The following is an 11,596-nucleotide window of genomic DNA, read 5'->3' as shown; positions in this document are numbered from 1 at the left end:
CCTACCATTATTATTTTTCATTATTCTCCCCCCTTCACACTGAACATATCCTTAGCACTTACCATTTTGCACTGGAATTATACCTATCTTCCCTGTTAGGCTCTGAGTGTGGGGAACAGAGAAGATATCTTAGTTATATTTTTATCTTTCACTAAACATAAATAACCCTCGCATGTGGTAGATTCACAGTGTTGAATGAATGAATGAATGAATGAACGAACGAACTATCTGAATGAGTGAATACCCATGATTCTGCTTTTCTTCCTAAGGGCCTTTGGTACTTGAATAGCATGGTTTTCTCTCCTGGATGTTGCTGTGGGAGATGATTTGAGAAAGCCAGGGGTCCTTCCTGTCAGTCATGAGGACTGAACAATTCTGATCATCTGTGATGGTGAGCACTCCAAAGGCAGTCCCTACAGTAGGAAGCCGCTGTGGATGGGATGAAAACCCTGGAGAAGGAAGGGTTCCTCCCAACTGGGAGATACCTGAGTTCCAGAAACCCGGCTCTCTTCAAGCCACTTCCCTTGCCCAAAGCACTCTGCTAGCCACCCTTCTCCCAGCTCTGTGTTGTGATGGGAAAAAGTTCAGTGACTTGAGATTTCTCTTGTGGTCCCAGACAGTTGAAGGCAAAATGGGATGTACATACAAGCATGGATTTATTGACTCTCCTCCAGTGCTTCGGGGAACACTACATTTGGCTAATTTAGGAAGAATATCAAAATCAGGGCACCCATCTGCCTGGGGTCAATTAGGAACAAAACTCTCATGAAGCAATGGGCTATGGTGACTACGGTGACCTGTGACCTCCCTCAGGCCCAGGATCTGTAACAAGCATCAACGACAGTCGTAGCATAAATGCCAACAACAAATTCCCAGTGTAAATGATGTACCTAAACTCACAGCATACATCACTAATCAATTACAGCACACATTCACCCCAGACACACCTTTTCATCCCATTGATTGAATAAAGTCACTACTAATTGGTTGGGGGTGCCATGCAAGATTAAACCCACTTTCAAGCCCTGACCTAGATATTCACACCACCTGCATAGCCTTCATGATTATAATAATCTCCTGAGCTAGTGCCTCCTTATGTCCCTAACAACATGATCTTAATAGCATCCTGTGTCATCATGGAGCAGACAACTTGTGTCTTATCATATTGCCTCCTCTCTCTAGGACTCTCTTCCTTTTCTGAATTGCACTTTGGTGGGACATAATATGAAGCAGTCAAATGAAACTGTATTTACTGTAAGAACAATGTTGAGGATATTGTTCATTATTTTACATAGTGCCTTCTCTATGAGGCTCTGGGAGGGGGGGAAATATGCCTGCTTGATCTTAGAATCAATAATGGATGTGTCTCTCTGGAGCCACCAGATTTTTTTCTGCCTTATGAACCTTGGGCACTCTGTAACTGACATAGTTCCCTCTTTGCAATGGCTACAGGAAGTCGACAGACCAGGAAAGCACTACTTGCCTTATAATTCATGCACTAGCCTCTTTCCTGAATCCATCTAATTTTTCTTTTTCTCTGTTATTTCCCTCCTTTGTTTTATTTATCTTAATTTTCATTTATTTTATTCTGTTGCTTTTTGTGCGTATTTATAAGCCTCCTTGAATATTTGGAGGAATAAACTTGGTATAAATAAACAGATAGGTAACTAATATCCAGATGAATGTGAAGCATTGTTCAGGCTTTTTAATATCTAATTCATGTGCAAATGTTGGGGATGGGGGTGCCCCAGACCATGTTTATTGGGGGATTGGAGTAAGACCATTATTTCTTTTCAAACATCCACGCTGTTCTTCTTGCTCTGAGAGACCTAAGAAAGGTAAGTGTGTGTGTGTGTGTGTGTGTGTGTGTGTGTGTGTGTGTGTGTCCTTGATTCCCTGCTTTGCATACGCTCTCACAGACCTGATATTCCCTTAAAGCAACCTAAATCAGCATGCCCAGAGGCACATAGTTTAACATTAAACATCTAGGGCACTTAAAGCAACAAGAGGAAAGAACAGGCACTCTTCCTCTTCCTCATTCTCTGTATCACAGCTCTCTACTGCCGAAAATACTTGTCCAAGCCACTTAACATATGGACCTTGAAGCCATACATACCTGTGTTCAAACCCCCCATCCTGCCATTCAAAAATATATTTACTTAACCTCTTTTTCTAAACCTCAGTTTCCTCTTCTGTAGAACACCTACTTTCTGGAGTGGAAGAATGGCTTAAATGAGATTATATGCAAAAGCATTTGGTACAATGCTCAGCACATGGTGAGTGCTTGACAAGTGATAGCTATGACTTCATAGCTTTTATTATCCTTGTCTCCTTTAACCTTTAAAACTGTAGGCTCTGCTTCACTATATCTGGTGGGGAGAGAGAATAATTTGGTTTATTATACCCTTACCGGCATACAGCCCGGGGTCAAGTACATAGTAGGTGTTTAATACCTAGTGGCTGAAACTCTGGAAGAATGTGCCCCTGGAGACACAAACAGTCAATCTATTTACCATGCCGTGTGCAATATTTCATTATATGGCAGTACTTCCTCTTTCATAGAATGACCTCTCTTCAATTTGTACCAACTACATTCACAGCAAACTCTATTAGCTGGCAGTAGCAACAAATAACCTCCCAAAGTCAGCATGTGATTTTCTCTGAAGGAAAGCAAAGGAAGAAAACGTACATGTATGGAGTCCACGTTGTGTGCTGGCCAATGTCCTGGACACGTCCATCAGCTGCGCATGAAGCTGTGTGGTCGGTGAGTGAACAGCCACATCAGTCTCCACCGGGTCAATTCTCCCTCTGTGTAAATTCTACAGCCCGAGCACCTAACAATCTATATTCTTTTCCAGGTCAAATGAAATGACAAGAGGATTTAAAAAAATGTGTCTCAGAAACCCACAGCCAGAGCCCAAGAAACCAGCAACAGGGAGAGTCCTGGTTAATTTCAAGATGCCAAACAGCCAGCTTTCCATCAATTTCCAGGACCTCATTTTCCCTCCTTCATTTTCAGAATTGATGTTTATGTTTCCACCAGGATAGAGACCAATTCTCCTTGGCATCCTCCGTCAGAGAGAATCAGAAATTTTCCACCTGGGATGCTACAAATTGCATTTCTCAACACAGTTCTGGAATACGGGATATGACCAGCATAACTAATGCTGAGTGATCAAAACTCAGGTGCTCTAACTTTATAAGAATCATCATCAGGCAGTCAGCGTTTCACCAAGGGATGGAACCTCTTGTCCTCCAAGATTCGAAGAGCAAGAAGAACACATCGATCTGGAAGCAGCGCCTGGGGAAAACTGCAGCACTAGGGGGGAGGCTGGGTGAAGACTCTGCCACTACCTCCTGTCTAACTTTAGCTGTGTTGCTGCTGCTCTGAGCCTCAGTTTCCCATTTTTGTAATGAGGACAAAAGCAGGACCCAATTCAGAGGACTAATAGCATTAAATAACAACACATGGGAAGCACTTAGCACAGCGCCCGGCTCATGGGAAGGGTGCAGAAATCTTAGCTGGGCTATAGTAGGCAATTTGTCTGGTGTTCACCCTTCTCTAAAAGTATCCTTCACTCCACGACCTAGTTTACCCTTGGAAGCCGTAACCACGCCCCCTCCAGAGTTCTCTGCCAATGGTGGTTAGACCAGGAAGGAACGCTCACCCAAACTCGACCAATCAGATTCTCTCTCCCAGACACCAAGGGTGCAGCTAAAGGAGCTAGTCAGACTACGCTGGCTGTTTCAACTGAAGAGTATAAATTCAGGAGCCAAGAGGATGCCATCTTCTACCATGTAACCAAGGGAGCAGAGAAAGAGTGTGTGGAGAAAGGTGTCTCCAGGTCTGGCTACCGGGGGAGAGAATGAGATAATTTGCTTTAGTTTTAGACCTTTTCTGGCTCATGGTTCCAGGGTCCTGGAAGGCCTGGCTGCATCTGTTCCCCCACCGGCTCCTGAGACAGCCCTGTCACTTTCAAGAAATCCCACTGTTTCCCTGAGCTAGTCTGAGATCTCTCTTATTTGGAGAAAAGGGTTTTGAGGGGAAAGCAGAGACTCCAGGTTCAAAACTCTTTTCTTGGGAATATGCTATTCCTTAGTACTTAATGAGGGATTCTATGAAGAAGGAAAGGAAAGGGACAGACAAATACCACTTAATGAACACCCATCGGGTACCATCCCCTCTGCTTGGTGCTCTCTCACATCGCCATCTGGATGTGAGACATCTCAGTGAAATAGGGACAATCACCAAAACTTAAAACAGGGAGCACTTAAAGCTCAGAGAGGTTAACAAGGTCACACAGCTGAAAACACGGTGGAGCTCACATTCGAACCCAGGTCTGTCTGAACTCATGTAAGTTTTTTCAGAAATCCGGTATTAACAAATTGGGGATTAACTCAAGGTCTCTGCTCCATCATCAATAATCATCTCCACCACCACCATCAAATCACCCATCCACCTCCCCATTATCCCCTTCCCATCACCACCCCTTATCATCACTGTGGTCACCATCGTCATTTCTTTTTTTTTTTTTTTTAATTTTTTTAACGTTTATTTATTTTTGAGACAGAGAGAGACACAGCATGAACGGGGGAGGGGCAGAGAGAGAGGGAGACACAGAATCGGAAGCAAGCTCCAGGCTCTGAGACATCAGCCCAGACCCGACGCGGTGCTCGAACTCGCGGACCGCGAGATCGTGACCTGAGCTGAAGTCGGACGCTTAACCGACTGAGCCACCCAGGCGCCCCACCATCATCATTTCTATATCACTGTCATCACCATCACCATCCTCATCATCACTATCAACCTCACAATCACCACTGTCATCACCATCATTACTATTACTATCATAACTATCATAATCATCACCATCCTCATCAGTATCCTCATCACCTTCATCATCATCACCACCATCCTCATCATCACCATCTTCATCATCACTGTCACCATCATCACCATCCTCATCACTATCAGCCTCACCATCACCATCCTCAGCACCACCACTGCCTTCTTCATCATCACAAACATCACTGTCACTATCATAACCATCATGATCATCACCATCTTCACCATCATCTCCACCATCATCATCATCATCCTCATCCCCTTCATCATAACCACCATCGTCATCATCACTATCATTATTAAAACTATCATGATCACCATCCTCCTCCTCCTCCTCCTCCTCCTCCTCACCACCACCGTCATCACTATCACTGTCATAACCATCATGATCATCACCTCACCACCTTCTTCATCACCATGACCATCATTATCCATCACCATCATCACCATCCTCCTCATTATCGCCATCACTATTGCCCTAATGGCTAACACTTATTTAGCAATTCCATTCAGTCACTGTTTGTTTGTTTGTTTGATTTTTTTAAGATCAGCTATCATTTATTTAGCGTCCTATTCAATGGTAGTTGATATAGACAGAGTTAAGAAACAATCTTTACCCTCAAGAAGATGGTCATCGTTTGGTAGTTGAAACAGATAAACTACTACAATTGCAATCATATGAAAAGTCCCAAAATTGAGATGGGTTACTGGGCACATTCTTGACTTAAAGGAGGAAGTGATCAAATTTCATTGAGTTAATCCTTTTTTTTAAGGACTGAGTTAATTCTTGAAGGATAATTGGTGATCACCACAGAAAATGCTATAAAGGATACATAGTCTAGACAGTGGCACACGCCCATGCTCTCATAAATAAAAGTCTCTAAACTAATTCATTCCAGTGATTCCTCTCCATTAACACAAGTGAAATTTAACTTGTTACCATTCAGTCACTCTTTGAGCACTGTGCAGGTTAGCACATGACAAGACTTTGAAGAGATATTGTTACCATCTCTATTTTACAGATGAGGAAACGGGTTTTGGGAGGTTACGCCACATATCTGACGTCTCCAGATCGACCTGGATCCAAAGCCCACCCTGTAAGACTGGTCTCTCCTGGTGAGCACGGGCTGCATCCACCATTTCTTTGACATCCCTCGTGACACCCAGCATTGTGCTGTCCGTGCGGTAGCTGCTGAACACATATCTGCTGAGATGATGGAAAATGTGAAAAGGATCACAGAAGTGCTGAAGAAGGGGCTAAATGCCCCACTCCAGGTCACCAGTAAAGACAGCGGGAAAGCCAGGCTCTAAGCGTCAATCTCCAGGCACAAAAGGGTCTCTTTCATGTTGGTAATAAAGATGCTTGTCAAAATGCCTTTTGATGTGGAGCTGGGAGGCTGACAGGAGCGTGCCGAGCCTCTCAAAGGCTGAGGTTCACTCAGTCCTTACCTCATCTCCTGGACTGAGCCAGGCCATGAATCAATGCCAGGGCGGTCCTCTCTCACCCCCAGTTCAAGCCAAGGAAACAAAGAGAAGGAAAAACCACATTTAGTGAGTGCTTATATGTGCCAGGTGCTGTGCCAGTGCTTTACTGGACAAAATGAGACGTGCTGAGGCCACCTGATAGTTAAGCTCAGTGATTAAATGCACAGGCTCTAGATCCACACTGCCTTAAACCCTGGCTCTACCATTCACTGCTTATATGACCTTGGGCCTCAGTTTCCTTATCTATAAAACAAGGATTAGATTATTAGTAGGACCGTTTTTGAAGGGTTATTATAAGGGTGAGGTGAGCATGTGGTTAATGCTCCATAAACATTAGCATGCATTAATCCAATGACACTGTGAAGTAGGTATCATCAACCCATTCTGCAGATGAGGATACTAAGGCTCATGCACATAGAATGCCTTGCCCAATACCACACAGCTAACAGGTTCAGACACTAGACTGGAATCTACATTGTTTGTACTCCAGTCCTGGGCCCTGTACCATTCATATTGTCATATTACCAGGGGTCATGGTACCCTCAGCCTTGGGGAGAGGGGAAGGTCAAGCCTTTTGTCCTCTATAGGCCTTCTATCACTCTTCCACTGGCTTAGTTTTGTCACACACGCAAGTGAGCTGTAGGCACAGAGAAGTCAAGTCAGGGTTTCTTTGCTCATTTCTTTATTTGCCACGTATTTATTGTGCCATGCACTAAGGTTTTGAGAACACGGTGATGAGCATGACAGACTTGGCCTCTTACCTTATGGAACTCAGTTTAGCAATGGATGCAGATATTTATCTAAGAGTCATGTACATGTGTAATTGTGGCTATACATGTGCTTAGAAGGAGTGATGTTGGTGTTCAGAGGGCCAACATGGGAGGAACTGACCATGGAAGGAGATCAGGGAAGGCATTTCTAAGGAGGTGATGACTGGGCTAGGGTATGGCTAATAATAGTGATTATCAACATGAAGAATGGAAGGAAAGCCATTTCAAGTAGAGAAAAGAGCATATGTAAGGGCCCTGTGGCAGGAGGGAATACAGAAGCAGCAGGGACTAAAAGTGATTTGTGTGGCTAAGGCAGAGAGCAAGGGGGAGTGTGTTACAGGTGCAGTTAGAGTAAGGAGGAGCATGTTACAGGGTGTGGTTGATTCTGAAGCAGGCAGCTCTCCAAAAACACTGTTGAGAAACACTGTTCTAGAACATTGCCTGGCACATAACAAATGTTCAGTACAAATGTGATGAATGAATAAATAAATAAATGGGAGGACTGAGTCACTGGCTGAAAACAACCTATATTATAATAAGAGAATATTCTAGAATAGCAAAGGCACATAAAAAGAACTAAGGAAGTGCATACAGGAATGCAGTTGAAGGCCCTGGAAGGCTTCCAGGAGGAGATGACTCTTGAGCTGAACCTTGGAGCCTGTGAAGACATTTTCCAGGTGGATAGAAGGGGAAGCCTCCCAGGCAGAATACACAGCATTGACTGCAGAGCAGCTGAGGACCAGGGCACATCTGTGAGAGCCGCTGGGAATGATGCAGCAGGGGAGGCTTTCTCTATCCACATGACCTGACCCAAAGCAGAGTCCACTGCTGGGCTCCATCAGATCTTTGGTGATTGATCCCTCACATCAGGTGACGCCCTTCGCCTGAATCTGTGCCAGAGCCCCCTGTGAGGGGCACCAAGCTCTATCTTACCTCCCCTAGACTGGATTCACTGAAAAGGGAAATGCATGTTTAATTGCCTTCTGATTAAACAGGTATTAAAATGACAACCACTGAGCAGGACATCAGTGAAACAAGACAAACTCTCTGGGAGGGAAGAAAGGGAGCAGTTTTGTCTGTAGGCAGATGTGGAGCCAAATCTGTCACCTGACCAAGGTCTAATGCCCTAGTTGGATGGGACCCTACACATGGTGAGAAGACACTGGATTGGTCTGAGATGCTTAAAAAGTTGGCGAGGAAGGTGAAGTGGGCAATCCCATCACCTGCTGTGATGCCCACCACCATCACCAAGCATTATTGCAGAATACAATAGAATCCTTCTGAGGAGGTTACATCTGAGCCATGCTATAAATGACAAAGAAAGAGTATTCTGGGTAGAGGGAGCAGCAAGTGCAAAGGCCCTGTCGCAGAAAATTCTGGTGGGTCCTAGACAGTGACAGAGGCTGGAGGAACTGATGTGTATCGAGGGAGGGAGGAAAGCATTGAGGACAGGGAGAATAATGGGGCCCAGGTCATACAGTGCTGTATAGGGCAGGTAAGGAGGCCAGATTTTATCCTAAGGCTGATGGAAAGGTAATGAAGGGTGTTAAGCATGGGAATAACATGATCTGATTTATTATATACATATATATATAATTTTATATTATATACATATATATACATATATATAATTTTATATTATATACATATATATATACATATATATATAATTTTATATATACATATATATATATGACTGGCTGATATGTAGAGGATGATTCACAGGTGAGGAGTAGAAGCAGAGGCCAGCTGGGAGGCTGCTGTAACAGTCTGGGCAAGAGATGCTCATAGCTTAGACTACAGTGCTCCATGTGAACATGGAGAAAAGGGGACAGATTTGAGAGGTGTTCTGGCACACTCTGAGGGTAGAACAGTCAAGACCTGACCTCATATTTGAAGCGGAGCTGAAGGAGGGGAAGGAGTTAATGGGACACCCAAGTTATCATCATACCATGTTTAACGAGTCAGTCTTTTTATTTGATTTTTACAGGTTTGGAAACAGGCCTAAAGCAATCCTATAAATCACGTAGAGAAATAACCACTCAGCTTGGACCAGTCCGACCCAGGCCTTTGATCCCTAGCAGTTTGACCTCAGCTCCTACGCTCATAAACATCCCAATAAGCTTCCACAATCGCACAAGGAAGGCAGGAGAGTCAGGAGACCAGGCCCAAGCACTGTTCAGCCACTCGCTGTGTGACTCAGGCAGACCTCTGTACATGTCTGACCCACCCTCAACTGTACAGCAGAAATTACAACAGCTTCACCAGGAGGGTGATGGGAGGATTACATGAAATTTACTCATTCATCCAATAAACACTTATGAAGCGTCCACCATGCGTGCCAGGTGCCATTCTAGGCACGTGATGCCAAGATGCATATCGATGAGCAAAACAGTAGAAGAATCCTGTCCCTGAGTTGCTTACACACCAGGAAGGAGACACGCAATAATCCTAATAAATAAGTACATTATCTGGTATTTTAGAAGGTAAGAAACGCTATGGGAAAACAAGAAGGCAGAGCAGGGTGGGGGGACATATGTAAATGTATCAAATCTGCACCTTAGACTTTCACAATGTCATATGTCAATCATACCTCACTGAAAATTAAGAGAATAAGCCATTGCAGCTATCGCAATTGAATAATTGTTCTATAAAAAATTGCACGTCTTGACAGATCTTTTATTTTTATGGCTTTCCTTGCTTGGGGACAAGAATCTCTGTTCCCTCAGTTAACTCCAGAAGACAAAAGTTCCTTCAACCCAGAGAAATGTCTGTCATCGTTAAAACAAAAGCAAACAGAAGTGCCTGGGTGGTTCAGTCGGTTAGGCATCTGACTTCTGCTCAGGTCATCATCTCCCAGTTCTTGAGTTCGAGCCCTGCGTCGGGCTCTGCGCTGACAGCTCAGAGCCTGGAGCCTGCTTCAGATTCTGTGTCTCCCTCTCTCCCTGTCCCTCCCCTGCTCATGCTCTCTCTCTCTCTCAAAAACAAATAAACATTAAAATAATAATAATAATAAATACTTTGGGTGAAACAGATGGAATAATACAAAAAGCTCTCTGGAATCCCAAGTTTAAGAAAAAAGACAAAAAACAAAACAAAAGCAAACAAACGCACAACCCTCCCACTGCAAGCACTTGCTAAGTGGAAATGTAAGGTCCAGTTAAACAGCTCCAGCAAAGCAGCTCCACAAAACCCCTGGAGCTCCAAAGCACCCTTTGTCCTGAAGCACCAGTTCTCAGTGGGGGTGGTGCTGCCCCCTAGTGAAGTATCTGGAAATGTGGGTCGGGGGCATGTTTCAGATTGCCACTAAGCTCGCACATAAATGTCTTGCCAGACACTTACTCCATGAAAAATAAACATCATGTGAGCCAAACTCTAACTTCTTTGTACAGGTAAACAAAAAATTATTTCCTGCATGGTTCAAGCATATACCGAATTTTAAAGGAATATAACCACTGGGTAAGTTGAGCAAAGGTTGTTCTTTGCTTTGTCCAGAACTTCACCAAAGTGCACCATTTCAGGAAACTGGGTCGTGGGCGGCAACACTGTGGATGGTATTTTTGTTGTTGGTGGTGACACCACATGCCTGTACAAGTCTGCCTTCATAGCTGTGACAAGTCACAGTGATTATATATAGAAGCAATTATCCGACTCTATCATTATGTTTTATAGTACAGTAATATCTAAGCATTTACATATTGAAATATATACTACCTTATTACTCCTTTAGTTTATTCTGTTATAATATTGTTAGGACATTATATTGACTTCTTGAAGTTATGTGTATATATAGATTCTACTATCTGTGAAATTCATTTCTGGGTAGTAAAGAGCATGTTATAAAATTTTTTTTTTCTTTTATAAAAAGGGGCACAGAGTCTGACTGAAGACTGATGTCATCTAAATGCTACTACTGAGCTTTAGAAAGTATGCCCTGTGGATCTGGGCACAATTACTATCCGATCTCTCCATATTTCAAGAGAAACTAGGCATCCAGAAATATACGTGCAAGCTCCCAATTCTTAGAGAAATGGCACCAATTTTTAAATATAAACACACATTGAAAAGATCAGTGGTGTCAGAGATTTGGATGAAGGGAGGATGAATAGCCAGAGCACAGAGGATATTTAGGGCAGGGAAACTATTCTGCACAATACTATAATGGTAGATATGTGTCGTTATACATTTGTCCAGACCCACGGGATATAGCACACCAAGAGTGAACCTGAAAGTAAACTACGGTCCTTGGGTGATAACAATGTGTTAGTGCAGGTTCATCGACTATAATAAGTACACCTCTCTGGTGGGGATGTTGATTAGTGGGGGGGAGGGGTGCTCTGCATGGATGGGGACAAGGGGTCTATGGGAACTCTCTGTACTTCCTACTCAATTTCATTGGTGAACCTAAAACTCCTCTACAAATAAAGTATATTAAATATATATATTTCTATAAGCACTATTCAGGCCACAGAATCACATCTTTTGATTCAATGTA

Source organism: Prionailurus bengalensis, chromosome D3, assembly GCF_016509475.1.
Source record: "Prionailurus bengalensis isolate Pbe53 chromosome D3, Fcat_Pben_1.1_paternal_pri, whole genome shotgun sequence".
Taxonomy (NCBI): Eukaryota; Metazoa; Chordata; class Mammalia; order Carnivora; family Felidae; genus Prionailurus; species Prionailurus bengalensis.
Note: the sequence above shows the minus strand (reverse complement) of the source record.